At 34.6% G+C, this 13,340-nt stretch overlaps 1 protein-coding gene across 1 annotated transcript in view; it reads left to right on the top strand.

Moving 5' to 3' along the window:
• The first annotated feature begins 829 nt into the window (after positions 1 to 829).
• Positions 830 to 13,340, top strand: part of LOC139039656 (olfactory receptor 5L1-like) — a 46,723-nt gene continuing 34,212 nt past the window's right edge. Inside the window, exons 1-2 of the mRNA XM_070487766.1 lie at positions 830 to 880; positions 9,600 to 9,686. The gene's annotated coding sequence lies outside the window, so the exon portion shown is untranslated. The remainder of the gene's footprint in view (positions 881 to 9,599; positions 9,687 to 13,340) is intronic.

Here is a 13,340-nt window from a genome sequence, read left to right as displayed (position 1 = left end):
CTCTTGCTGCGTTTAGATATATTTAAGATATTCTGTAGGCTGAGTTTATTTTCAGGAGGTTAGCCTTTTATTATTCTGACATGTAGATATTTGTTTCACTAGATTTTTCGCTAGGCAAACTTTTGGGTGAAGAAGTGAACACTAAGTATTCTCTGCCTTTATTTAACTGTCATAGAGTCATAGATATCTAGAACTGAAAAGAATCCCAGAGTTTACGTTATTTAACATTTTTTATAGGCAAGGAAATTAATGGTCAGAGGAGTAAAAGTGTAGTTTGTCCAGTTTTTGATGTTTTCTTGATGACTCAAAGTAATTGTTATAAAAACGAGTCATTATGTTATATTTTAAATATATACTTTAATAAAGTGATTACTCAGAAAACTTGTCTAGGTGCTATATTCCTAGTACTAAACTTGTAATTGGTTGACATAATTTAACATACTTTCTATATTATGTAACATTGTCTTTTTGTGTTTGAAATTTCATTTTTCTGAGGAAAACTGCATGTCTCTTGATCTGTTGGCATTGCCGCTGCTATATTCTTAAAGAAAGCTAACCTCTACTTGAGTAAAGTTGGCATTAAATATTACTTCCTCAAATACGTTATCCAGAGCTTAAGTAATTAAAATAGTTAGTTTGTGATATGCTATTTCCTAGGGTACGGCACTAGATTAATACTTTATTTTTTTTTTCATCATTTTCTCCCCATGGCTTAAGAGTTCTTGAAGCCAGCATAGCGGAAAATAAAGCCTGTTTGAAGAGGACACCTACGGAGGTTTGGAGGGATTCTCGAAACCCTTACGATAGAAAAAGGCAGGACAAAGCTCCTGTTGGACTAAAGAATGTGGGTAATACTTGCTGGTTTAGTGCTGTTATTCAGGTAAGGGTCTTTTTGCAGATCTGATTTGGTGGGCACGATAGCAATAGAAACTGGCTTGGGGTTGTGTTTCTTTTAAGTTGTATACTTGAAACATAACTGCAGGCTAAGTTTTAATATGCCTTTCTATCTAATAAACTAGTTTGGGGATTGCAGTATTCCCCACCCCACTCTGTTCCTTCTCCCGGTATGGAGTTTTAACACTAGAGTACTATCTGTGCTTTATTTGAAATTATTTTGAATTAATTTCTCCTCCTTCCCGGCTAAGAATTGTTGTCAGAATGTAAAGAAAATATTTTTGTATGTCTTGCAAATTAAGGGAAGGATGTAACCAAGATGTGAAATTAGAACTGCTTTTTTTGTGATTAGATTTATTTGTATATAATGGAAAGTGTTATTCATAGAATTATAGTCATTTAAATACTATTTTTAATACAAGGAAGCATTTCATTTGAGGAGGGTATAGATTGGCAGATAATTCTCAATGTATAGGTGAAAATGATGTAAAGAATAAATATTGATGAATCAAGAATAACACATGTTCCTTCTAACTTGGGAAGCCCTTAATGGAATGTTTTTTGAGCCCCTTATTCTAAAATGAAAAATCTTTGTATGCATAGATATCTGTCCTCTTCTCAATTTTAACTAATTTTCTTTTCTTTTTTTTCTTACTCTTTTATGTGATGACTATTGTCATAATTCTTTACCATTCTCAGTTAGACATTAATAATGTTATTAGATTGCAAAACCTTAACAATCTCCTTAATCTATGAATAATAACCCTTTAGGAAAATTAATATTTATGTTTATTTTGCTAATACAGTAGAATTGTAGCTTATTAATTAGTGTTCCTGATGAGTACTTTTTAAATCATTAAGATGTAGGGGCCGGCCCAGTGGCACAATGGTTAAGCGCGCATGTTCTGCTTCTCGGCGGCCCAGGCTTCGCCGGTTTGGATCCCGGGTGCAGACATGGCGCCACTTGGCAAAAGCCATGCTGTGGTAGGCGTCCCACATGTAAAGTAGAAGAAGATGGGCATGGATGTCAGCCTTCCTCAGCAAAAAGAGAAGGATTGGCAGTAGTTAGCTCAGGGCTAACCTTCCTCAAAATCAATCAATCAATCAATAATAAAATCATTGGATGTCTATGCCACTTCTTTTTATATTAAAAATATCTCTTCATTTGTAGCTTTCCAAACCTGTATGTATGACAGTGTAAATTTTCATGTGATATTAAAGCAGCTAACTTGGTTATGTAGTTCATTTTCTATAAGGTTAATTGTATTCTGTAGGATATTAATTTGTAATTTTACCATTTTTTCCACTTCAGTGTAATAAATTTCAACCTTTTCCCCCCTTTTTTTTGCTTCTGGCACATGATACCATGCAATTTGAATTCCTTTAGCTTTCTGGATTTATGCCTCACTCTTCAATATACTATGGTAAACACTAGTTAGCATGTAGTATGTATGTATATTTCTTTTCCAAGCTATTGAAATATTAAGGAATACCTGGATTAACCTAAATCTGTAATAATAGCTTTGTTCCTAGGCTTGATTGCACATGAATTATTCACTTACATCCCAACAATATCTAACATTTTCTTTGCTATCTTAGAGTCTCTTCGATCTTCCTGATAGGCTATCTTGCTTTACTTTACTTGCACTATTAGTAAGGGGTTTTACATTTCACTGTCCAATCTAAATTTTATAATTTAGACATCATTTTAAAATATGAAGCTCACTATGAAGGCTGTGATCTGAGTGTTCATGAATATGCTTCGCTGCCTCTATTTGGACAAGTGGATGCTATCTCTGCGCTATTATGGCCAATAAGTGAGGCTCATTGATTAGACGCTTCTCTTAGAAAACTTTAAGAAGAAAGAAAGTACTTGGAAATAATCAATATTTGTTTGTTAGAAGAGGAGTTCTTTATTTTTCCACAGCGTATTGTAAGAGGCCTGTTTGAAATGATAACTAAATTACTAATAATAGGTATGGGGATCATAACCTATCATTTTCATAGGTTAAACTCCTCTCATATCTTAATTCAAATTTGAATCAGTTGTTTATCTATTTCTATCTTAAGTGTTATTTGCTGACCTTAGATTTTGCTTTACATTTCAAATTTTTGGTGTTTTTTGGTAGAGAGCAGAATGAACTAGAAAAATCGCTTGTTTTCAAAATTTGAAGTAATTTTACTAATTTTTAAGTTTTATCTTAGATTAGTGGCTACTTAACTGGTAGCATGGCTTTACCACACTCCTAACATAGGCAAGTATAAGGTTTTCGGAATTACTTATTTTTTCTTTTGGAGAGATTTAGACACCTAGGAGAAGTAACCTCTAACCTTAAAAAATTTGAGTTATAGTGAATTATTAAGATATTGACTTGGGGATTTGGAAAAAAATGTTAAGCGTCAAATTTTGGAAAATTGTGGACGGGAAAAAATTTGTCTGAAGATCACTTTGTGGTTTTTTTTTTTTCCTTACTATAATTATTCTAAGTAGTTTTTTATTTTCATCTCTAGTAATAAAAACTTTTTGTTTTTTCATTTTCTGACATTATTCCTTAATTCCATAGACATAATCTGAGATATAACAGTTTATCATCATAATTGGAACTTCTCACTTATGAAAGAAAAGTTGGGCAGGAAGTCTGTATTAGTGTTGGAAGTGTTTTATTATATTTTCCAAAGTGAGTTGGAGCTTGTTCAAACTGTGACGTAAATGTACTATAAAGTTTCAATTACAAAATTTCTCAGGGATGGAATTTACTTAGTTGGCAGGACTTGCAGGAAGCAACTGGGATTCTTTTCCTTCTAAGTATATCTGCCAATTATAGAAGGTTACTGAGATTATAAACTGCTAACTTCGGAGTAGGTAGTGGGAGTAGGCTACAAAAGGTAGAGCTTTATTGTACTTGTTCTTTTAGCTATTGGGACCGATAATTTGGGAGAAAAGTGGTAGAGTATCAGAAAGGGATTATAAGAGGCAAAGAGAAGATTTTACAGAGAATAGCTTAAATAGTCTTTTGGATGCTAGCAATATTAGCCTGACTGTCTTTAGATTGAGCATCGACCCCTTATCTAGTCAGGACTGTTTTAATCCTGTTCAAATGAATTTTTATGTAAAAAGCACTAAGTGGGGCTACTTTCTCCACTAGGGTATCCGTGAGTGAGGTAGTTATTTAGAGGTATGTATTCTCCTCTCTCTCTAGTTTGGAGTGTAATCCGTAGATTCTCAGGATGATCCTTAGCACCTTTCCTATTTGGATGCTTCTGAGATGCTCAGAAGTAAGGTGCTCATGCTTCTCAGTTTGCCTGGTACAGTCCAGTTTATTCCTCTTGTAGATCCACTAGTGCCTATTAATTAGTCATAAAGCCCTCTTTCATCCTTGGATAATGAAGGATATGGTCACCCTACTCATAAATCATGTAACTACAGGTTGACTAAAATACAAGCATCCTGAGGGCAGAGAACATATCTTCTAGGTTATTGTTCTATACCAGTATACAGTACAGTGTCTGACACATTGGAGGAGCCTTTTAAGTAATTATTGAATGAGTGAGTGAATGAACCAAAAAGGACCATATATTATTTATGGTGGAATTGAAGACTTTAATTGCTTCTATCACCCTAATGCTGTATGGGATTGAAAAGATGTGGCAAGTTTTCAAAAAATCTCAAGATATCATTTAACATGTTTATTCACATTACTTGCTCTTATCTCTTTAATCTTCATCAAAGAACGTAAGTACATAGTTCAAACAGAAAACCAAAACCCCATAGCAATAAAAGGCTTACAGTGAAAAACAACAGTAATCAGCCTCAATCCTCCCTATATCATACTCCTTAAAGGCAACTACAGCCACTTCTAGCTGTTTCTCCTATCTCATTTTTCTAAATGACATGCCTTCCTGCTGAGAAGAATGAGGATTTAGCTCTTTCATTTCAGCTACCTAGAATTGCCTTTCCTTTCATCTCCCAACATAACTTATATTACAAGTTAAAAATAGTCAGTAGTGTTGATGTTTTCTGTGACTTTACATATTACACTGATTTACTACGACTACCCCTTTGAAATCTTTTGTTTTCCTGGAATTGTCAATTGCCATTATTTTTCCTTTCTGTTTTCTATATACTTGTTCTTAAAACTTTCTATATGCTCCAACATCTCTGTTATGGTCTTATCAATAATATGTTTTATTTGCTCGAACATATTAGATCCATTTTTAGGGGGGTTGGGGGAGTACTTTCCCACAGAAGATTGCCCTGCCTCAAATCCAGACTGGATTGTGATTCTTTTTGTTTTAAGCACTGTTGCTGGCTTTCCAGAAGCAGGTCTAGAGAAAGGGGATCCGGGAAGGGTCGATTGGGGCTCAGTTGGCGAGTTTTTACTTAATCCTCCTGTTTGTAGCCCAGAATCTCATGCCCTCTCCTACCATGGCACACACTGCGACTGATTTTCCTGAACCTCAGTCACTTAAGTTCAGTTATATCCAAAGACTAAACTTTCTGTATGCCACGCACGGAGGGAGTAGTTGTCTGATCTTCTGGGTCTGGGAAGGACAGAGGGACTTAATTGCTCTGTATCCAGACTTTCATCTTGTAATCAGGCCATCTACGTTTAGTCCCTACCTTACCTTGAAACTTACGTGGTACCATTTCATTTTTTTTTTAAATCTACCAAGGAGAATTTATCTTGCTTCTCCTTGGTATCCTCCATTACAGACAGTTGATGTCTTCCTTTGCTCTCTTGTCATTATTCTTTTTGTTTTCCACAAATTGTTTGAATTCTCATCTCTCATAGCTCTCTGCTGTTAGCAGGAGTTTAGGCAAAGTCCATTTCGGCAAGTGCTCTTCAGAATTCACATTTTAGCTTTAGACTGAATGAAAGGATACTTGTTTTCAGTGTGCATCAATCATAAACACAATTTAGGCAGTAGTGATATTTACCCTTTCCCACCCCTTTTGGAGGAATATGTTGACCACTACTATTATGACTGTGATTTAGAGTACAGAGTGTTTTGGACTTAAAAAAGTTAATCTCTATGATTTGTGTGATGGTCACAAGTTCTACTTCGGGTGATAACTTGTTAGGTTGTTCTAGACCAGCTTCTTGATGATATTTTCCTGGACTGCAAAACAAAACAAAACGAAAACAAAAACAGCTTTTTGAAGACATCGCATAACCCTAAAGCAGTGAGTAATTTTGAGGCTAAGCTTTGAGAAAACAAGAGGTTCAGAGAGTAAGCTTCACATTTTGGGCTGATTTTATTCTCGAGGCAATTCCAGAAATAGTTGCTGAATGGCTGGGAAACTAAGCAAAGTTTTGCACAGATTTAGAGCCCTAGTAAACACCTCAGACTTTCAGTTAGAATTATAAAGGGCTGGAACCTAGGATTAACTGAGACCCGAAAATAAAGCGTGCTTTATGGTTTCTGAATTCCACCTTCATCTCAGAATTGATTGGATGAAATTGATCTTGGATTGCAAATGGCCTCACTCTTGCTTTCTGCCAGAAGCAAATGTAAATTCTTTTGGAAGATAATATCATCATTGAATTTTCTCCAGTTCATCGTGTATAATGTCTAGCACTCACATCAGCTGTAATCAGTCATATCAGCAAATAAGATGTGTCTAAAAATTAATAGAAAATAATGGGCAATAGAAATATGCCTACAGGAAAACCTGAAAATTGAATTGATATAATAACTATTAATATGCTCAAGGAATTAAAAACCAGAATGAGGATTTTTTTCTTGATTTTTTTTTTTTATTTTATTGAGGTCTAACTGGCTTTTAACATTGTGTAAATTTCCGGTTTTCCATTATTATATTTCAGTTTTTGTATAGATTGCATTGTGCTCACCACCAATAGTCTAGTTTTTATCCATCACCATTCACATGTGCCCCTTTACCCATTTTGCCTGCCCCCTATCCGCTTTTCCTCTGGTAACTGCTAATCTGTTCTCCTTATCTATGTGTGTGTTTGTTTCAGATTGAGAATTTTGATAGAAAACTAAAAACTATTAAAAAAATAAAAATTTTAGAACTGAAAAATATAACAAAGTCACAAAATCAATGGATGAATTATAGCAGCATATTAGAAACAGCTGAAGAGAGAATTAGTCAGCTAGACAGTTGGTCTGAAGAACATTTTCAGATTAAAGCCATGAAATGCAGATAAGAGCATATAAGAGATTTTGAACATGGTGAATAGTACTAACATAGTGTATTTGTGGTTCAAGGGAGAGTAAAAAGAGAATAGGGCAAAAGTAATATTTGAAGAAATGACTGAGAGTGTTCAAAACCTAATGAAAGAGATTGAGCTACAGATTCAGGAAGGAATAGGAATCAAGTAGTATGGACATAAAGAATACTGTGACAAGGCATATCATAATAAAACGGAACAAACTATAGACAAAGAGAAAATCCTAAAAGTAGCCAGTTGGAAAAGATATATATCACCTCTATGAAGGAGCAAAAATAAATCTAACAGCTGACTTCCCAACAGAAATGCGATCTTTAAAGTGCTGGAAATACTAACTGGCCATATAGAATTCTAGAACTAGCAAAAATATACAAAAATGAAGTAAGAACAATTTTGATTTTAGCAGATGGTGAAATAATTCACCACCAGCAGACCTACACCAGATGAAATTCTACTGGGTGTTCAGGAAGCAGGAAAATGTTCTCCAGCGGGAACTCAGAGCACAGAAATAGGACTGGGATTCTCCTCATTTGTCCATATTCTCTTTCCAATTTAAATTCCTCATAAGAACAGCCCATACGTTGCCCCCCTTACTTATATCTCATTTCTTCAGTACTTATTACTGCTGTTCTTCTCCCATTCTACTGAAAAGATGGTTTTCTAATTGACAAATCCAAAGGTTGTTTTTCCTGCCCTTACTTTACTGGAATGTGGCAACCTTTGAGAGTAATGCTCATCTTGTCCTTCTTAAAATTTGCCGGTATTCTTTGATGTGCTTCAGAATCTTCTGTGGTACTTTGTGTCTTTGTTGAGAGGCCCCTGGCACAGGTTCCTTTTAAAGCTCCACTGTTATTCTGATACACAGCTATATGTGAAAGCCCTTGGTTTCTCTACTCCTTTTTCTTCTGTGATCTCATACTCTCCATTTCCCTTACTATTCTTATTTTGTGTTTCTCATCATTCCTCTGGCTTTTAAATGATTCTTTTTCCCTAGGGTTCTGAGCTTGGTCTACTATTATTGTATTCACATTTTTTCTGATTTATAATGTCTATACTCATTGTTTTAACTTGTAATCACAAGATTGTGATCAGGGCAGAGACTTAATATATTTTATTCTCTTTTGCCTGTCTTCCTTGTGTCTGGCCATGTAGTGAGTGCTCCATAAATATTTGCTAAATGAATAAATAAATGAATTATCTCATGTTCATATTGTTGCATTAAGAAATACTTCCAGATCGCAAGATAACCAAAATATTTTCCTACAGTTCCTGTTATCAGCTTTATGGTTTTACCTTTCATATTTAGGCCTTTAATCCACATCTATATCTATATATCTATATCTGACTCTATTTCTTATATATACTAGGCCAATTTTCCAAACACCCACCTACTAAACAAAACTTTGTTTTTATTTGTAGTGCCACCTTTATCTATGTGTTAGTCAAGTTGGCTAACCCATCTTTACTAAGATTTAATACATCATTGCCTCCTGTCCAGTGATTTTCAAACTTTATCAACTGTGATTCTCAGAAAGGAAGACAGTCTACGTTGTAAAACACTTTACATGTACACATGTATATAAAATATATACAAGAAAAATTTTACAAACAGTATCCTGTGGTGAATTTACAGTGTATGATATGTTCTGATGTTTTCCATTGCATTTTACTTCATGTTTTAAACATGTTCATCGTGATAACATTAATGGATTATAAGTTATAGTTTAAAAAACAGCTCCAGGAAACCTTCCCACGGACGTCTTTCATATGCTCTCGTTATGCTCTGTATGATCTGAATTAGAGTATCTTGGAATCATATTTCTATTGTTATAATTATATGTGTGTCTCCTTCTAGGTTGTGTGTCTCCTTGAGCACAGAGATAATATGTAATTTCTTTGCTCTGCTATCACTGAGCATCTGATTTATTTATTTATAAATAAATTTGTTTATTTTAAATGAATTAGAATTATTTACAAAATAAATTATTTATCATTATATTATAACAGATAATATAATAAATAATATAATAATATATTATAATATAATATACAATATATTATTATTAAATAAATTTAAATTATTATAAGTTTATTTGTGCTATATCCTTGTAGAATTGATACGTCTAGATAACTCATAGTGAACATAACGTGTCTGAAAAGTTGTAGACTTTACATTTGTTTATCTTCTATTTTGAGGAAACTGTTAAGCACGTAGTAATATAAGGAAAGCTTTAGTAATATAATATGGTGTGGGGTTTTATTTTTGCATTGTCCATGTATACTTTTCTGCTTTGCAACACAATAAATATTGTTAATGATCAAGAATAGTATGTTAAGGTATAAGAAATTTGACTTTTTCTTGGGGAGAAAATAGTCTTATGCTAATTGCATCTGTTCTGTGTATAAGCAGTATAATTGTCAAAAACAAATCTCTAAGACCCGTCATATTTTTATGGTTTTGTTAATAGAATTTTCCCTTAGTTATCTTAAATTGTTGTTCTTTTTCAGTCATTATTCAATCTTTTGGACTTTAGAAGATTAGTCCTGAATTATAAGCCTCCATCACATGCTCAAGATTTACCCCGAAACCAAAAGGTAAAATACAAAAAGATTTTTAAGCAGAGCATGTATGATATGGTCTTCCTGTATTATCTGTGCTTGTTTTAGGAGCACTTGCCCCGTCAAGTGTGAAACAGTGTCAAACTTGAAGGTCAACCCATTAATCTCACTTTAGTAATTGCTTTTTTCCTTCCTTTTGAGTTGTCAAATTTCAGTAAACTTTATAGGTTACAATTTACACTTCAAGGTCTTTCCTCAATTGTCTGCTGAAAACTTATGTAGAAATCAAAAAGTTTTTCTATTGTTTCTGTAGATAAGCCCTTGAGAAGATTAGTTTTGCACTGGCTGTCTTTGCAGTACAAATGTATAACTTATATTTTGTAAGTTAATGTTGTTAGGCAATATAATGTGAGAGCTCAGACACAGGGCCAGATTGTCTAGGTTCTGGCTGTGAAGCTAGAGCAAGTTACGTGATCTGTCTTTGTTCAGTTTGCTTATCTGAAAAGTGTAAGTAACAACAGCAGTTATTTTATAGAGTTACTGTGAGAATCAGATGAGATAAAACACATAAAGGGCATAGAAGGGCCTGGTACATAGTAAGTACCAGATGTCAACTCTTGTCTGTTATTATATTGTTTATATTAGCTTTTAAAAAGATAAGACTTGATTTGCATGCAGAAATTCATACTTAGTGGAAAAAAATTGCTTATGGAGACAGTATGCTTGAGTATAGGGCTTTTCTGGTCTTGTCATTAAAGAATTTGTAGCCCTGTAGGGAACTAGTCTCAAAGATATAGAAGTTAAAATTTTAGGTTTCAGTAAAGTCTTGAACTTTGTGTGACCTATTGTTAGTAGTAATGATACATTATTAAACTATAGTTTTCTTTTAGTGTATAATTTTGAAAACTACTTTTACTGTAAACATAGGAAACATTTATAATACAAGCCAGTGGGAATATAATTTGATTTATAACTAGCTTTTTAAGCTATAATCGTTGGGCTATAAAATGTCAGGCTGATAAACAAGCCGTTTTTAAAAGGGAACTCAGATCACCTGACAACCCCTCATACCTCCAGAGAAATTAAGAAAAACTCCTTCAATCATTACAGTTTGTACATGAAACTTTTTGAACCTATTGCTTCCTGTTATTGCAGTTTGTTATTATCGGTGGTTCTTTCTTCTGATGTCTCAGTTGAATTATATTTATAATTTATGTGACATTATTTAGAATTATTACTTCTGGTTAGGTATTCATATGCATATTGACCTTTTTTTTATGTTCCGGAATTTTAGGGCTTTACAGAGTTTTAATTTCTCAGTTGTAGCAGATTTTTGGCAAACTGAATCCTCAGTATATATAAAGGATAATATCTCACTTACAAGTGGGATTTTTGTAGGACTGCAAGATTGGTTTAGTGTTTAGAGTTCAGTGTAATTCACCGTTTTAACAGACTGAAGAAAAAAAACCATATGATTATCTCAGTAGATGAAGAAAAAAGGATTTGACAAAAGCTAGCATCTATTCATGACAAAATCTCTCAGAAGCTAGGAATAGCAAGAAACTTTCTTATCCTGACAAAAGCTCATTTATGAAAAATCTACAACTTATATAATATTTAATGTTGGAAAGGCTGAATGCTTTTCTCCAAAGGTCAGGAGCCAGCAAGGATGTCGGCCCTCACTACTTCTATTAAGCATTAGACTGGAGTTCTCAACCAGTTTTATTAGCAAGAAGAAGAAATAACATGCATGTTGGAAAGGAAGACAGAAAGCTGTCTTCTTATGTATATGACTTGACTGTCTATCTACAACATCCTAAGTACTCTCCACCTACAAAAAGATGCTAGAACCAAGAAATGAATTCAGCAATGTTATATGATACAGGCGAACACACAAAGATCAGTTGTATTTCTAAATACCAGCTGCACACAATTGGAAATTTAAATTAAAAAAATACTTATATACAATAGCATAAAATATGGAATATTAGGGCTAAAGTGGACAAAAGATATATATGAAAACAGCAAGATATTGTTGAGAGAGGTTAAAGAAATAAAGTGATATATTATGTTCATGGATCAGGGGATTCAATATTGTTAAGACATGAATTGTCCTCAGTTCAATCTATAGATTCAATGCAATCCCAGTCATAATCACAGCAGGCTTTTTTATCGGAATTGACATACTGATTCTAAAATTTATATCGAAAATCAAAGGATATAGAATAGCCATAGCAATTTAAAAAAGAAAGACAATGTTGGAAGAATTAATTCTCAGGCTACAGTGATCAAGACACTCTGTTATTGGTGAAAAGATAGTCATATAGCTCAATAGAACAGAATAGAGAGTCCTGAAATAGACCTACATGTACAGGGTGAATTGATTTGAGTCAAAGTTGCCAAAACAATTCAATGGGCAAAGGGAAAATCTTTTAAACTAATGGTGTCATAGGCAGAAAAATAATTCTCAACTCTTACAGGACACTATATATGGGAAAAGAAATTCATAATAGGGTATAAACCCAAAAGGAAGAAAACCATAGGAATTCTTAAAGAAAACACAAGAGAAAATTTTAGTGTCCTGAGCTAAGAAAAGATTTCTTAAGTAGGACATTAAGAAGGCACAAATCATAAAAGAAAAAAGTGATAAAATGGACTTCATCAAAATTAAAAACTTTTAATCTTTGAAAAATTCATACAAAATAAAAAGACAAGCCACAGACTGGGAGAAAATATTCTCAAAACATGTATCAGATAGAGAGGGTCGGAGCAAAATGGCGGGGTGAGCTGACCCGGGATTCTCTCCCCTCCAAAATACAACAAAAGATTGGAAGAACTGAATTTCAGAGAATAAACATAATGCCAGCTCGTTAGAGACCTACACTACCAAGAAGGCGGAGATCATAACCTTGCTTACACCCTCGGAGGCGCTGGAACGGTAGGAGAGAACATCGCTCCCTCCCCTAGAGTCTGCGATGCTGCGGCGCGGGTCGGGCAGGTGCAGGGGAGGGGCCGCGTGACCAGGGGATCATCCAGGACTCCTGCCGCTGATTCAGTGGAGACCCGCTGATGGGGGGGAAAGCTTCCGTCCGTGGGGACCGTATAAATCAAGGGCCTTGGGAGACCAGAGAACAGAACTGATCTGAACCCAGACCAGCACGTAACAGCCACTCCCCCCCAGCAAAGCCAGTGGGCGCAGCCATCTTGCCCCAAGGCGGAGAGCTAACGCCACTCCCGACCCCCATTTAGTGGCGACAGGCTGTAACTGCAACTGAATTCTACCACCATGAGAAAAAACCGCTCCTCTACCATCCAGCAATTTATAAAAGCCCCAGACCAGAAGGAAAACAATAAAAACACAGAATTAAGTCCTGAGGACTTGGAATTAGGTAAACTAAATGATAATGAATTCAGAGCAGCTATAATCAAAAAACTCAATGAGGTAGAGAGAAAGATAGAGAAACAAGCCGAGTTCTGGAGTTACTTCACAAAAGAGATTGAAATCATAAAGAAGAATCAAACAGAATTACTTGAGATGAAAAACACAATGGACCAGATAAAACAGAATACGGATTTCCTGAATGCCCATGTAGGCAACCTAGAGGAGCAAATCAGCATAATCGAGGACAGACAGGCTGAATGGCGCCAGACAGAGGAAGAAAGAGAACTAAGAATTAAAAAAAATGAGGA

This window comes from Equus asinus, chromosome 17 (genome assembly GCF_041296235.1).
Source record: "Equus asinus isolate D_3611 breed Donkey chromosome 17, EquAss-T2T_v2, whole genome shotgun sequence".
NCBI lineage: Eukaryota > Metazoa > Chordata > Mammalia > Perissodactyla > Equidae > Equus > Equus asinus.
Note: the sequence above shows the minus strand (reverse complement) of the source record. Positions and strands in the feature narration are given on the sequence as shown.